Genomic DNA, 13,669 nt, shown 5'->3' with positions numbered 1-13,669 from the left:
AAATCCCTCAAAGTCAATCCATGGGGCATTAAGAGATGGGAAAGCAAGAGCCACATAGCCACATTATTTGAAAGGATAATGGAGAAGATTAGAAAATAAATCAATGAGGTGCTTTGTTCACAGAAAATGTAACTCATCAGATAATGGAAGTAACAAATAAAACCTTCAGGGAGCTTACAAAAGACACTAATGAAAAGTTAACTGAGCTAAATAAAATGATATAAAACATGCATCAGCAGTTTAGAAAAGAACTCAAGTCTATGAAAAAGCCACAAGAGCTTGGAGCAAATTGCTCCAAGCCCTAAAAGATAACAGCTTCCAACCCTGACTTATGTATCCGGCAAAACTTTCTTTCCTAATCAATGTCAATATTTTGATTTACCTCAAAAAATTAATGAACACCAAAGCAATGCTACCAAAATATTTTCAAGGATGTGATAGAAAAAGACAATGAAGCTGACAATGCCAAAAACAAACAAACAAACAAACAAAAAAACCTAATAGAATGAATATACCATGCAGGGTGAGCAGTCAAGCAGAAAAGCAAAGATAGAAAAGGAAATCCTCAACAGAAAAAATAATTCTATGACAAGAATTAGCCAGCAGCTTTTAGTAATAACACTCAATGTGAATGGGCTCAATTTCACAGTCAAAAGCTATAGATTGGCAGAATGGATATTGAAACAAAACCCAGTGATATGCAATATATAAGAAACATTTAATCAAAAAAGAAACAGATTAAAAATCAAATGGTGAAAAACAATATTCCATGCATTAAAAACCTGGATAAAAGTAAGAGAATCCTAACTTCAGACAAAATGCCCTTCAAAAACTGATCAGAACAGTCAAAGAAGATCACTACAGTTTGATTCAGGGAACAATTCAACAAGAAGAGACAGCAATTACAAACATATATTTATTGTTATGTCTTACATCTAGATTTCCCCGGCAAAGTCTAATGGGCTCATAAGTGTGGCATTACGGAGGTGACTGAATCATGGGTATGTGATACTGTGTGAAAATGGAATGATAGTTTAAACCTGGATGTGTTGTTGGGAGGGAAAAATCTGGTGGAAGGAGGTGGATCACTGTGTACATAGCCTCGATATATATACAGAGTCTACCAAAAAAGAAAAGAAAAATAGTATAATGCTTTTTCAGCAGCACATATAGCTGCCTGCTCTTTGACAAAGGTGCCAAAAACTTTTGTTCAATAAAGATAACATCTAAATAAATGGTGTGGTGAAAACCAGCTATCCACATGAAGAATATTGAATCTAGATGCATCTCTCTCTCTATGTATGTACTAAACTAAAATGAAAATGGAAATAATCTGGAGAATAAATAAGGTTAAAATTCTTTTTTAAATTTAGTTTATTCATACATTTTAGGTATATAGTACAGTTACATTCAATATTGGGATCTTGTACCTTTACATGACAGGTCTTGGTTCTCATTTTTCCCCCTTGTCCCTGCCCTCCCTTCACCCCCTCCTCCCCTTCCTGTTTACAAACACTTTATTTCCATTTTTTCATTTTCTCATATTTTTTCCCTTATTACCTTTCCCCTACCTTTCCCACTTTCCCTACACCTTTAGCCCTTTTCTTCCTATTTAACATAGGTTACAATTCTTGAACACATAGGTGTAAGTGATGACTTTTCAGAACTTTTCCCAATTTCACAAGAGATAGCACCGAACATCAACTAATGGAATCAAGTCAAGTTAAAAAGAAAAATTCACAGCAAAGAAAACGACTGAATGAAGAGACAACCTACAGAATGGGGAAAAGTTTTGCTAGTTATTCCTTAAATAGTAAACCAATACTAAAATATATAAATAATTCAAAACTATAAAACACTCCCAAAATAAAAAATCTAATCAAAACATGGGCAACCAAAATGTACAGACACTTATCAGAAGAAGAAATACAAATAGACAATAAATACATGGACAATGTTCAACATCTCTGTTACTTTAGGGAAATTCAAATCCTAATATTATCAAGGTTCCATTTTTATTAAGAAAGAATGGCTATCAACAAGAAATCAAATGATAACAAATTCTGGCAAGGCTGTAGGGGGAAAATAAACCTTTTTTCATTGTTAATGGGAATGTAAACTAGTATAACTTCTATAGAAATCAGTATGGAGATTCCTCATAAAACTGAAACAGAAATTAAAGTTATCCCAACTTTTCCCTTTCTAGGCATCATCCCAATAAAGTTAAAGACATGATATTTCAGTGACATATGCATACCCATGTTTACAACAGCACAACTCACAATAGCTAGATCTTGGAAGCTGCCTATATGTTCACAAAGAGATAAATATGTGCAGCAAATATGGTGTTTATGCACAATAGAGTACTACTCTGCCATAAAGAACAATAAACTTGAGTCATTTAAAAGAAAAGGAATGCTCCTTGGGTTCATGGTGTTATGTGAAATAAATAAAACAATCTTAAATATTGTATGGTTTCTCTCATGTAAGAAATGTAAAATATAAATGAAGATAAAAATATAAGATAATAGAGGCATGGAGAAGTGGCGTACATGGGGAAGGGAGCAGCCAAGAGGGCAGAAAGACATGGGGCATATAAAAAGAATTAGGTTTTGTTACATACATGTATTAATGCTCATCATGAATGTAATGAATGTAATTATGTACTACATACATGTACTACTAAAAAATATTCTGAGGAAAAATATTTGTATCTCCAACCAAGATGTAAACATTTTGGGAGCAGTCATCATATATTACTGATTCTTTATTAGTGTTTTTCAGAGTCTACCAACAGAAAAGTTTCCATAAAGTTTGTGAGTAAATGAATAAGAATCATGTTATTTAGTGCCAGGTAAAAAATACAAACACCCTGTTCTTAAAAAAGCATATAATCTCATAGATAAGACAAATCGTGCATATCCACACTCATACTCCACTGCTAAGGCAGTGGAGGTAACAACAAAAATTTTAATATAGAGAATGTATTTTACATAGGGAGAAGATACATTTTAGGATTTAATTATAAACAATGAAATCTATTATAGTTTGTTTCATTAGAAAATGAATTAGTTGGGTCAGGGATTTAGCTCAGTGGTTCTTCCACCTGCCTCACAAGTGCATGGTCCTGAGTTCAAACCCCAGTACAAAAAAAAAAAAGATTAGTTAATATGCAACAGATGTCTCACAGAGTCTTTGGGAAAATTAGGGAATCAGAATCAATGTGCAACCATACTATAGATTGCTTCCCTGGCAAAAGAGACATAGCCATACCACTTGGCTCCAAAATAATAGTTTTCAAAAGCCCACCCCACAAATAAAGCTCAAGATTTCCAAATTTCCACCATTACTGCCTAGGTTAGCTAGTTACCTCTGTCACCTGATTTCTGAAAGCTGATGTATTCACTTTCCTATATGTGGGACAAAATAGCCAAGATCTGCAATTTGAAGAAGTAGGGGTTTCTTTTGTCCCAAAGTTTCCTTTTATTCAGTTCATGATTGACTGGCTCCAAGGCAGAAACAGCATGGCAGAATAGGCTGGTGTAAAAACGCTGTTCACTGCATGACAGCCAGGAAGCAGAGAGAAAGCATGAACCAGGGAAAAGAACATATCATTCTATGTTACACCTACAGGGATCCACCTCTTTTGACCAGGCCCCCCTCTGAACATAAGACAATGGGGGCCATTTCATATCTAAACTATTAGAAGAGAGTACTAGTAAGACTAATTCTGCACATTGGTCCTTCTCACATGAGGTTAACTCTGGTACAAATGACTCACAGATCACTGATATCAGATATTTAGTCCAGCTGCAATAGTGCTAAAAAGTTTAATTCTGAATTTTTGGAGCAGCAGGACTCATAATTTGGGTTCTAATTACATTAATGGGATTGCTTTTACTATAATATAATATTTTATATTATAATATAATAATATGCTAACCTGACATATGAAAGGCCACAACATGTGAAAGAAAAGCTTTCTGAGAAGGTAATTTTAGGTTGAGAAATAAATCACACCTATAGGATGAGAAATAAATCACTAAGCAAAAATTAGTGGTTAGAAGAAAATAGAGACTCTTTTATATCTGACGGAAATTCTTAGCAGCTTCTAGAAACTGAAAGAAGTTCATATGGCTAAAGTGGTGAATCATAAAGAGAGGAGCCTATGATGAATTGGACAGGGTACTAATCATTCAAAACCTGTGGAAGACATGAAAGAGTTTATATTTAATTATAACTTCAGTAGAAATTCATGGGGTTGAGACTATTCAACATATACATCACAAAGTTTATACTGGCTTGCATGTGAAAAATAGAAGAAAGTTAAGCAAAAGAGTGAGTAGGGAGATGGCTCTATGGTTTGTCAGATGATTGTAGGTTAGAAACATGGATAGTGTAGTGTTTATGGAGACAAATGTTTAGAATAGGAAAAACAATCTGGAGATAAAATGGCTGGGCTAATTCTAATCTATATTATGCAATAGATATATAAATATAGTTAGTGAGAGAAGGAGACATCAGGAAGGACTCCTAGTTTTCTAATTTTGAAACTTGTATCAGTCAGTGCCTATTAGAGAAACACTTTTAAGGCAACATATATGAATTTATAAAAATGTACCAGATTGGCTTACAATGGCAACCTGCACCTTATGGAAAGGGGCAGAAGGGATATCTGTGCACTGGAGGTCTGAAAGATCCAGCCAAAGACATAGACATCACTGTAGTGACCCATGTGAGTCTATATCAGAATGCTGAAAGGTCTGAGATGGAAGGCTGAATGGTCTGTGCTGGGAGGCTGAAGAGTTGATGTCAAAGGTAAAGATGAAAACAAGTGCTCCTATGAAGAAATAGAGGTAAGCCTTTCTTTCTTGTTTCCCTTTTATTTCATTCAGATGACAGGTCTACCCAGCGTGGGTTTTCAACCTTCAGTAAATCTCAGCCACACACAGAATCATACTGATCCAATTTAGTTGGGTATTTATTACTCCAACATTCTTACTGATGTAATCCATTAATTATCATAATCAATCCCTCAACAACTTGACAACCAGACACATTTCCTTCAACTATAGTCTCTAGATACAAAGACAAGTTCATAATCACATGTAACATATTATAACTATCCTGCTTAAAAATGGAAATGCACTAATTTTCTCCTCAGAACCTAAGGCAAGTTTCTTTGTGTGATGCCTACTCCTAACATATTATAACTTGAATATTATAACATAGGTTTAACAATACTTAAGAACCAATATTGAGTCTATCAATATTATATTACATGGGAAACATATTAGGAGAGAAGTTTTACAATTATAATCCTTGTTTCTGTAACTGTCTTAGCTAGTATTGCTTTCAGCAAGCACCTCATCAGGTCTTGATTCTTTCCCTGGGGAGGTGACCCATACTTTCAGAAATGAATGCTCTGGACCACTTTTCAGTCTGCCTGGGTTGTAGTAGTTTCCCACTGACCATAACAAGGTATGGTAGTTCTAGGAGACACCCTAAAGGATTTCCTCCACTCCAAGTTTTCTTCCTGTTTCCCATTGTGGAGTAATAGTCCAACTTTCCTTGATAGTTTGGGTCAATCACCTTTGTAATGACCATAACTTCCTTTTTAGTTTGTTTACTCAAAGGCAGGAGGAGACCGAAATGACCAGCAGGAGTCTTAGCTTCCTGTTAAAGGTATCATTGATGTGGTTCCTGGTACAAGCCTTCCCCTCTCTGGAACTAAGATTTATAAGCTAGCAGGGCTTAAGGTCATAGGAATAGAGAGCAAAAATTCTGCTAGTGGATGACTGGAAGTAGTGGTAAGGGATACATTCTCACTTTCACCACTGGCTTCCCGGACTTGTTAATCCTGGCTATGGGAGACACAGTACCACATAATGGATGCTGATTCAAAGGTTATATAGAATTCTAAAGAATCTTGTCACAAGCCTGCAATATATTGCCACCTAGCTGGTGCAATAATTGTCTTTAGAAGATCATTCTATCTTGATGTCAATCCAGCTACTTCTGGATGGTGGGGAACATGGCAAGACCAGTGAATTCCATAAGCATGAGCCCATTGCTTCACTTCTTTGACTATGAAATGTCTTCCTTGCTCAGAAGTAGTGCTGTGTGGAATTCTCTGATGGCGAATTGGGCATTTTGTAAGTCCACAGATGGTAGTTTTGGCAAAAGCATTACATGTAGGGAAGGCAAATCAATATACAGAATAAATTTCTATGATAGTAAGGTCAAAGTGCTGTCCTTTCCATAATAAAAGTGGTCCAATATAATCAACCTGCTATCTGGTCACAGACTGCTCACCTCAGGGAATGGTGCCATACTGGAGACTCAGTGTTGGTCTGTGCTGCTGGCATATTGGGCCTTCAGCAGTAGCTATGGTCAGATCAGCCTTGGTGAGCGGGAGTCCTTGTTGCTGTGTAGATGCACAATCTTCATCCCTGACACCATGACATCTCTGTTCATGAGCCCATTGGGCAGTGATGGGTGGCTGAATAAAGAGGTTGGCTGCTATCTGTAGAACAGGTAATCCTATACAATTGATTATTAAAATCCTCCTCTGCAGAAGTCATTTTTGGGTGAGCATTTTACATGTAATACAAATGTTTCTACATCCCTTGCCCATATAGAGAGGTCTATTCACATACTTCTTCCCCAAATATCTTTGTCACCAGTTTTTCAGTCATGCTCCTTCCAACTTTCTGATCATCCAGCCAGACAATTGGCTACAGCCCATAAATTAGTATACAGTTGCAATTCTGGACATCTTTCCTTTCAGGCAAGATTTACTAGCAGGTACACTGACTGAAGTTCTGCCCACTATTAATATTTCCTTCACTATTGTCCTTCACTGCATCCATTTGTAGATATTGCTTGCATAATGTGCAGAACCATCCATTAACTGGGGCCTGGTCTTCTGTTCTTCTGACAGCTGATCATATGGCAAATCCCATGAGGCCAAAAGTGCATACTGGGAAAGAGAAGGCAGGATCAGGAGCTATGGGCATCTGGGAAACTTCTTCATGTAACCTCCTTATGGACCTGCTTTGGGTTAATTGCATAGTACCATTTCCATTTAATGATGGACTATTGCTGTGAACATCCAATTTTATGACTTGGTGGAACAAATAATACCCAGCTCATGACAGAAAACTCAAGTCATATGCTAATCTGGTGTCAAGCATTCAGTTTCAATCAAGGCCTAGTAGCATGACAAGAGCTCTTTTTCAGAGCAAGTATAGTTGTATGAAAATGATGACAGAGTCTTGCCCCCAAATCCTAAAGGCCTCCACTTCAATTCACCTGTGGAGGCCTGCCAGAGACTCCAAACAGCATCCCTTTCTACCACTGATACAGACTTTGGGTCTGCTGGATCATATGGACCCAGTGCCAGATCAGCCTGCACAGCAGCCTGGACCTGTTGAAGAACACTGTCTTTTTCTGGGCTCCATTCAAAACTAGCAGCTTTCTAAGTCACTCAATAAATGGGCTGGAGTAAAACACCTACATGAAGAATGTGTTGATTCCAAAATCTGAACAGACCAACTAGGCATTGTACCTCTCCTTTCGCTGTAAGGGAAAGCTATATATAACAAATCATCTTTTACCTTAGAAGAGATATCACATGTCCCTCACCACTGGACTTCTAGAAATTTCAGAGGTAGAAAGACTTCAAATTTTAGTTGGGCTTATATTCCATCTTTTGGCTCACAAATGTTTTAATGTAACAGTGTGATATGTCCTGGGAAATAAAAGTGATAAAATTCCCAGTGAACTATATTGTAACATAGGGCTGGAAAATTACCATAGCCCTGAAATAAGACAGTGAAGTTGTATTGCTGACCTTCCCATCTGAAAGCAAATTGTTTCTGATGGGTCGTATGTGTAGGTGTGAAGAAGGCATTTTCCAAATCATTAAGTTCCAGGAGATGTGTTAATCTGCTAGCAAAGAAACCACATTCAGTACAGGAGCTACCAATGGTACAGGAGTAATCATTTGCTTCAATTTATGGTAATATACCACCATTATATAAGACTCATCAATTTTTTTTTTTGTGCAGGCCAAATGGGAGAAATAAATAGAGATATGGTGGGAACCACCACCCCTGCATTCTTCAAGTCCTTGATAGTGTCACTAATCTTGGCAATCCCTCTAAGAAGGAGGTAATTTTTTTTTGTTACCATCTTACCAGGTAAAGGCAACTCTAATAGCTTCCATTTGGCCTTTCTAACCATAATTACCATCATACTAAAGGTTACTGAACCAATGTGAGTATTCTGTCAAGTACTAAGTATATCTATCCCAATTATGCATTCTGGAAGAGAGGAAATGACTAAACAATGGATTTGAGGACCTATTAGACTCATTGTGAATCTGGCCTTTGATAAAACTCCATTGGTCATCTGACTGCCATACTCTTTACTGGAGGGCCACAATGACATTTTAGATTCCCTGGAATCAGTGTTAGTTCAGAACCAGTGTCAAATGGTCCTCAAAATGTCTGATCATTTTCCTTCCTCCAATGGTCAATTACTGTGGTAAAAGGCTTTGGGTACCTTTGAGAAAAGATGGGAAAGAGATTGACCATATAAATTTTTGGAGGTGTACCTCAGTCTTCCTCAAGGGGACCCAGCCTCCCCCTCATTCAAGGGGTTATGGATCTGTGAACTGACTCAAGTCTGGGAAAATGTTCAGAGGCCATGATTCCCTGTTACTGTGATTTGAAGTAGGTTTCTTTTCATTTGCCCTTAAATTTTTTTTATTATATAAATCCAGCAAAACTTTGTGGCTTCCTGTCTATTTCACTTTTGGGAACACGATAACTAACCAACACCATAGTTTTATGCATGCCAAACCATTCCAATCATTGTTCTGTTTCTGCTGTCCATTACAGTAAGTATGTGCACCTTGCTTTTGGTGATTAGGTGGTGCCACTTGATTCTTGCCACACTGGGATCCAATTCTACCATTGCTGTTAAATTTACCAATTGAGTAACCATGGTCCCCACTGTAAGGCCTGACATACAGAGAAGAGCATTGCCAGTGTTCTCCTCATGAATGTTTCTCTAGATGTTAGTGAAGATTACAATTTCTGGATCAACCCAGTGTGGAGGATTAGGTTTAACATGACAAGTCCACTCCAACATTCCCATTTCCCTAAGATTCCAGATCTCCTTATCGGCAGTAAACTATGGACTATCAGAAATCTCTAAGTCATTCACTGTGGGCTATCTTCTGATCCATATGTCTGCCAACCAGCCAAATAAACTCTTAACATTGTTTTTTCATTTCATAAGCTACAAGATTAAATTCAGAATGTCTGCTTAATGGGCCCGTAATGTCAAACAGCCTGCTTCAGGAGTGTTTTTGCCATCATTATTACACACCCATCAAATCCATTCCCACACTTGCTCATCAGGTCTCTGCTTATAAGAGATGAAAATTCAGCAGATCTTGGGGAACATTGCTGTGGTCCAGAGTGGTGCCACTGCAGGCAGATCTCAGCCAGGTATCTTCCCTGACCCAAGAAGCTCAGGCACATGTGCCCACCATGGGTCTGTGTGGAAAAGAGCCACACAGGTGCACAAGTAATAGCCAGAGGCTCACCCCATGCCATCGATAAGTGCATGGAAACCCTAGCCAGACACCTCAGACAACAGGAACCAAAGAGCACAGCCCCCAACAAAAGGCTCTCCAGGAAAATAGATACACAGAGAACCCCACAAGAGTCACATCTAGATACCACCCCAAGTGTGCATAGGCCCCAGCCAGAAGCCTGTCCAGAGAATAGGTGAGCTCAGGGATCCAGAGACCACCATTATGGACTCAGGAATTGTTATACTGGTAAGCAGAAGAGAAAAGGTTACTCCGTGGCTTGCTGAGAATTGAAGACCACTAGGTTAGCAAAAAGTTGTCTCAACAAAGGCACAGCGGGCTGAATCTATTGAAATGAGAAGATACATAAACAAGTCCCAAGAAATCTCACTTCCAGATCACTGAAGGCAACACCAAAGGGCAATATGATGGAACAATCTGATATTTGACCATCTAGACTCCCTGAACTAGCAATGAAGGAGAATCCAGAAAGAATGAAATCAGAAATAATTTTTCAAATAATAGCAGAGATTGTGCCATAGTGCAAGACATGATTAATAAATATAGAGCAGATACAGATAAGAAAAGATAGAGAAGCTTAGGAACATGATGAAATCAAAAAATGGGAAACAAATAGACTCCATAAAACAGATGCAAACAAATTTCTAGGATATTAAAAATTCCATTGAAAATTTAACCAAACAAATCACATAAAAAGGAAAGACATGCAATTAGGAAGGAAAATGGTTAAGTCACAACAACCAGCAGGAATCAGTAGAATCACTTACACTTACTTCAAGGATATTGTATTCTAATGAAATAGAGAACCCAGAAGAAATAGGTTCCTACATATTTATGAATTGCCAAAGTTGAATGAACATGACCTAAAAGTTTTAAATGACATAGTATCAATAAATGAAATTTAAAATGTAATTAAAACTTAGCAACTAAGAAAATACCAGGCCCTGATGGCTTCACTGCTGAATTCAACAGACATTTAGAAAGGAACTACTTCCAATACTGTTTAAGCTCTTCAATGAAATTGAAAGAGAAGCAATATTTCTGAATGCATTCCTGAAAGCAATCATCACTTTGATCCCCAAAGCGGAGAAAGACCCAACCAAAAAAAAGAACCATAGGCCAATCTTACTAATGAACATAAATGCAAAAATCCTTAAGATACTGGCAAATAGAGTGCAAAAAAAATCATCAAAAAGATCATATACCCAGACCAAGTGGGGTTCATCCCAGCGATGCAGGGATGCTTCAATATATGCAAATCAATAAATGTAATACACTGTGTTAATAGAGCAAAGGGCAAAAACCATGTGAAGATCTTAACAGATGCAATAAATCATTTGACAAAATCCAACAAGGATTCATGGTAAAACCCCTACAGAAAATTAGAATAGACAGTTTACCTTAAAATGGTAAAAGCCATTGATGAAAAACCAACAACCAATATCATACTAAATGGTCAAAAACTGAAAATGGTCACACTAAAATCAGGAACAAGACAAGGATTTCCACTATCACCACTCTTGTTCATTATAGTTTTGGAAACATTAGCCACAGTGATTAGACAAGAGAAAGAAAAGGAATAAAGACAGGAAATGAAGAAGTCAAATTGTCATTATTTGCAGATGACATGATACTCTATATAGAAGACCCCCAAGCACTCCACCAAAAGTCTTCTAGGATTAATAACCAAATTCAATAGAGTAGTTAGATAGGATACAAGGTCAGCACACAAAAATCGATCATTTTCTTGTACATGAAAAACAGAGTCACTGAGAGAAAAATGGGGCAATCAGTTTCTTTCACAGTAGCATCCAAAAAATTGAAATACCTGGGAATCAACCTAAAGAAAGAAATCAAACACCTCTACTCTGAAAAGTGATTGAAGAGGATATTAGAAAATGGAAAGACTTCCCTTGCTTCTGCGTAGGAAGAATCAACATCATGAAAATGGCCATACTTCCAAAATAGCTGTATAGATTCAATGAATTCCCAATTGAAATTCCAGCAACATCCTTCACAGACCTTATGAAAGCAATCCAAACATTCATTTGGAGCCAGAAGAGACCTAGAACAGCAAAGCAATTCTAGGCAATAAAGAGAAGTTAGGAGGTATCAGAATCCCCAACTTGAAACTACCCCATAAGCTACTGTGATAAAAACATCATGGTACTGGCAAAGAAACAGACCTGAGGGCCAGTGGCACAGATGAGAAGATGCAGAAACAATTCTAGACACACACAGCTACCTCATCTTTGACAAAGAAGTCAAATTCCCTCATTGGAGGGAAAATACCCTCTTTAATATATGGTGTTGGAAAACCTGGGTTTCAACTTGCCAAAGATTAAAACTAGACCTATATCTCTCACCATGCACAAAACTAAAATCAAAATGGATTAAAGATCTAAATGCTAAAACAGAAACACTAACCCAGCTGGATGCGAGGTTAAGTAGAACTCTTGAACACATTGGTTTAGGAAATGATTCTATGAACAAAACCTCAGTAGCCCATGAACTAGCACAATCATCAAGTGCAATCTCTTCTTATTAAAAAAGCTTCTGCACAGCAATAGAAACCACTAACAGTGTGAAGATACAACCCACAATGTGGAGAAACTTTTCACCAGCTTCTCCTCAGACAATGGTCTACTATCTAGATATATAAAGAACTTAAAAAAATAGCCTCTCATATTAAAAACCCAATCCAAAAATGGGCATTTGAAATGAACAGACAAAGAAGTAGAAGCAGCAAATAAACACATGAAAAAATATTTAACATCTCTGGTCACTTCATAAAGAATGGCTGCTATCAAGAAATCAACCAATAGCAAAGAGCTGGCAGGACAGCCCTTTGGTTATACTCCAACTGGGAGGAGGACAGTATAGTCTTGGAGTTGCAGAGACCTTCACCCAGGGTAGCTTTCCCTCTCCAGGCCTCTCCCCTCCTTGCCTTGAGTGTTCTTGCCTCCTAGGCTTCTGGCATCTGATATCTTCAGACAAGGTGAGAGTAGGCTTGGGAAGAGTGATCATGCTAAGGAGCCACAGTCTCTATCAAGATGATAGAAGTACTGACAAGAACAGTCTCTCTGAAACTGCTACATCAGCCCAATACCCTGTTGGAACAGGAGGCTAAATGTTAGTCAAAGTTCTGTGGCTTGAGACTAATTGAATCTGCACATGATAATGGCCTTAGAATGACTGCAAAACTGAGGGACTTTAAAATGAAAGATCTTAGTCTAACTCAGTTCCTTGGCTTTGACACTTAGATGTTTTCTCTAAGCTGTGAATTTACCAGACAGATTCTTGTCTAAGATGTATGTAGCCCAAGAAATTGTTAGAATGAGCTACTTTTATCTGGCTGTAAAATCAATAAAAGGGAAAGAATTGTCCCACTGGAAACTGACTTCATCATAAGTCAGTATCAGTTCATAGCTTTAGACCTGATGTCAATGGAAAGGATTGTATTGGAGAAGATGCACTGGAAAGTCAAAGCTACCCCTGGCTTTCAATTTCTACAATTCTGTTATTCACTCATTCAAGAAAGCTTGTCATTTTAAAGAAAAAATAGCCTAAATTTTGAAAGACTAGTAGTTCAGTTAAGGCATGTCACTGCAGGATCATATTTTCTAAAGCAAAGCCTACTGTGTTGGATTTATCTATCATTGCATTGGAGACCAAAGGATAGAAGTGTGTAGAGTTAACAGAAGGAGGAGAATATCTTTAGAAACATTCCAAGATAAATGTCAGAGATTGGACCTTCTGGCAAGAGCTTGCATCCAAGTGTTTAACTGAATATTTATCAAACAAGTGTTCCACACTGAATGTTCAGAAGTTGAAGTGGATTTTTTCTAGCAGTACTGCATGACAACTAAAGAATATGATAGAACAACCCACCTTCCAATAATTCCTGGAATGTTTACTTAACTCGTAAATTTGGTTGTTATTCTCTATGCAGAGAAAATTGTATAATTTTCCTTTGCAATGAAATATTGAAGCATTATCTTCAAAATAAATCAGTTGGACTGGGAATAGCAAAAGGGTAAA

The sequence above is a fragment of the Fukomys damarensis genome, unplaced genomic scaffold, assembly GCF_012274545.1.
Source record: "Fukomys damarensis isolate Sample0158 unplaced genomic scaffold, DMR_v1.0_HiC HiC_scaffold_24, whole genome shotgun sequence".
Classification (NCBI taxonomy): domain Eukaryota; kingdom Metazoa; phylum Chordata; class Mammalia; order Rodentia; family Bathyergidae; genus Fukomys; species Fukomys damarensis.
The sequence above is the reverse complement of the archived record's forward strand: the minus strand, read 5'-3'. Positions refer to the sequence as shown.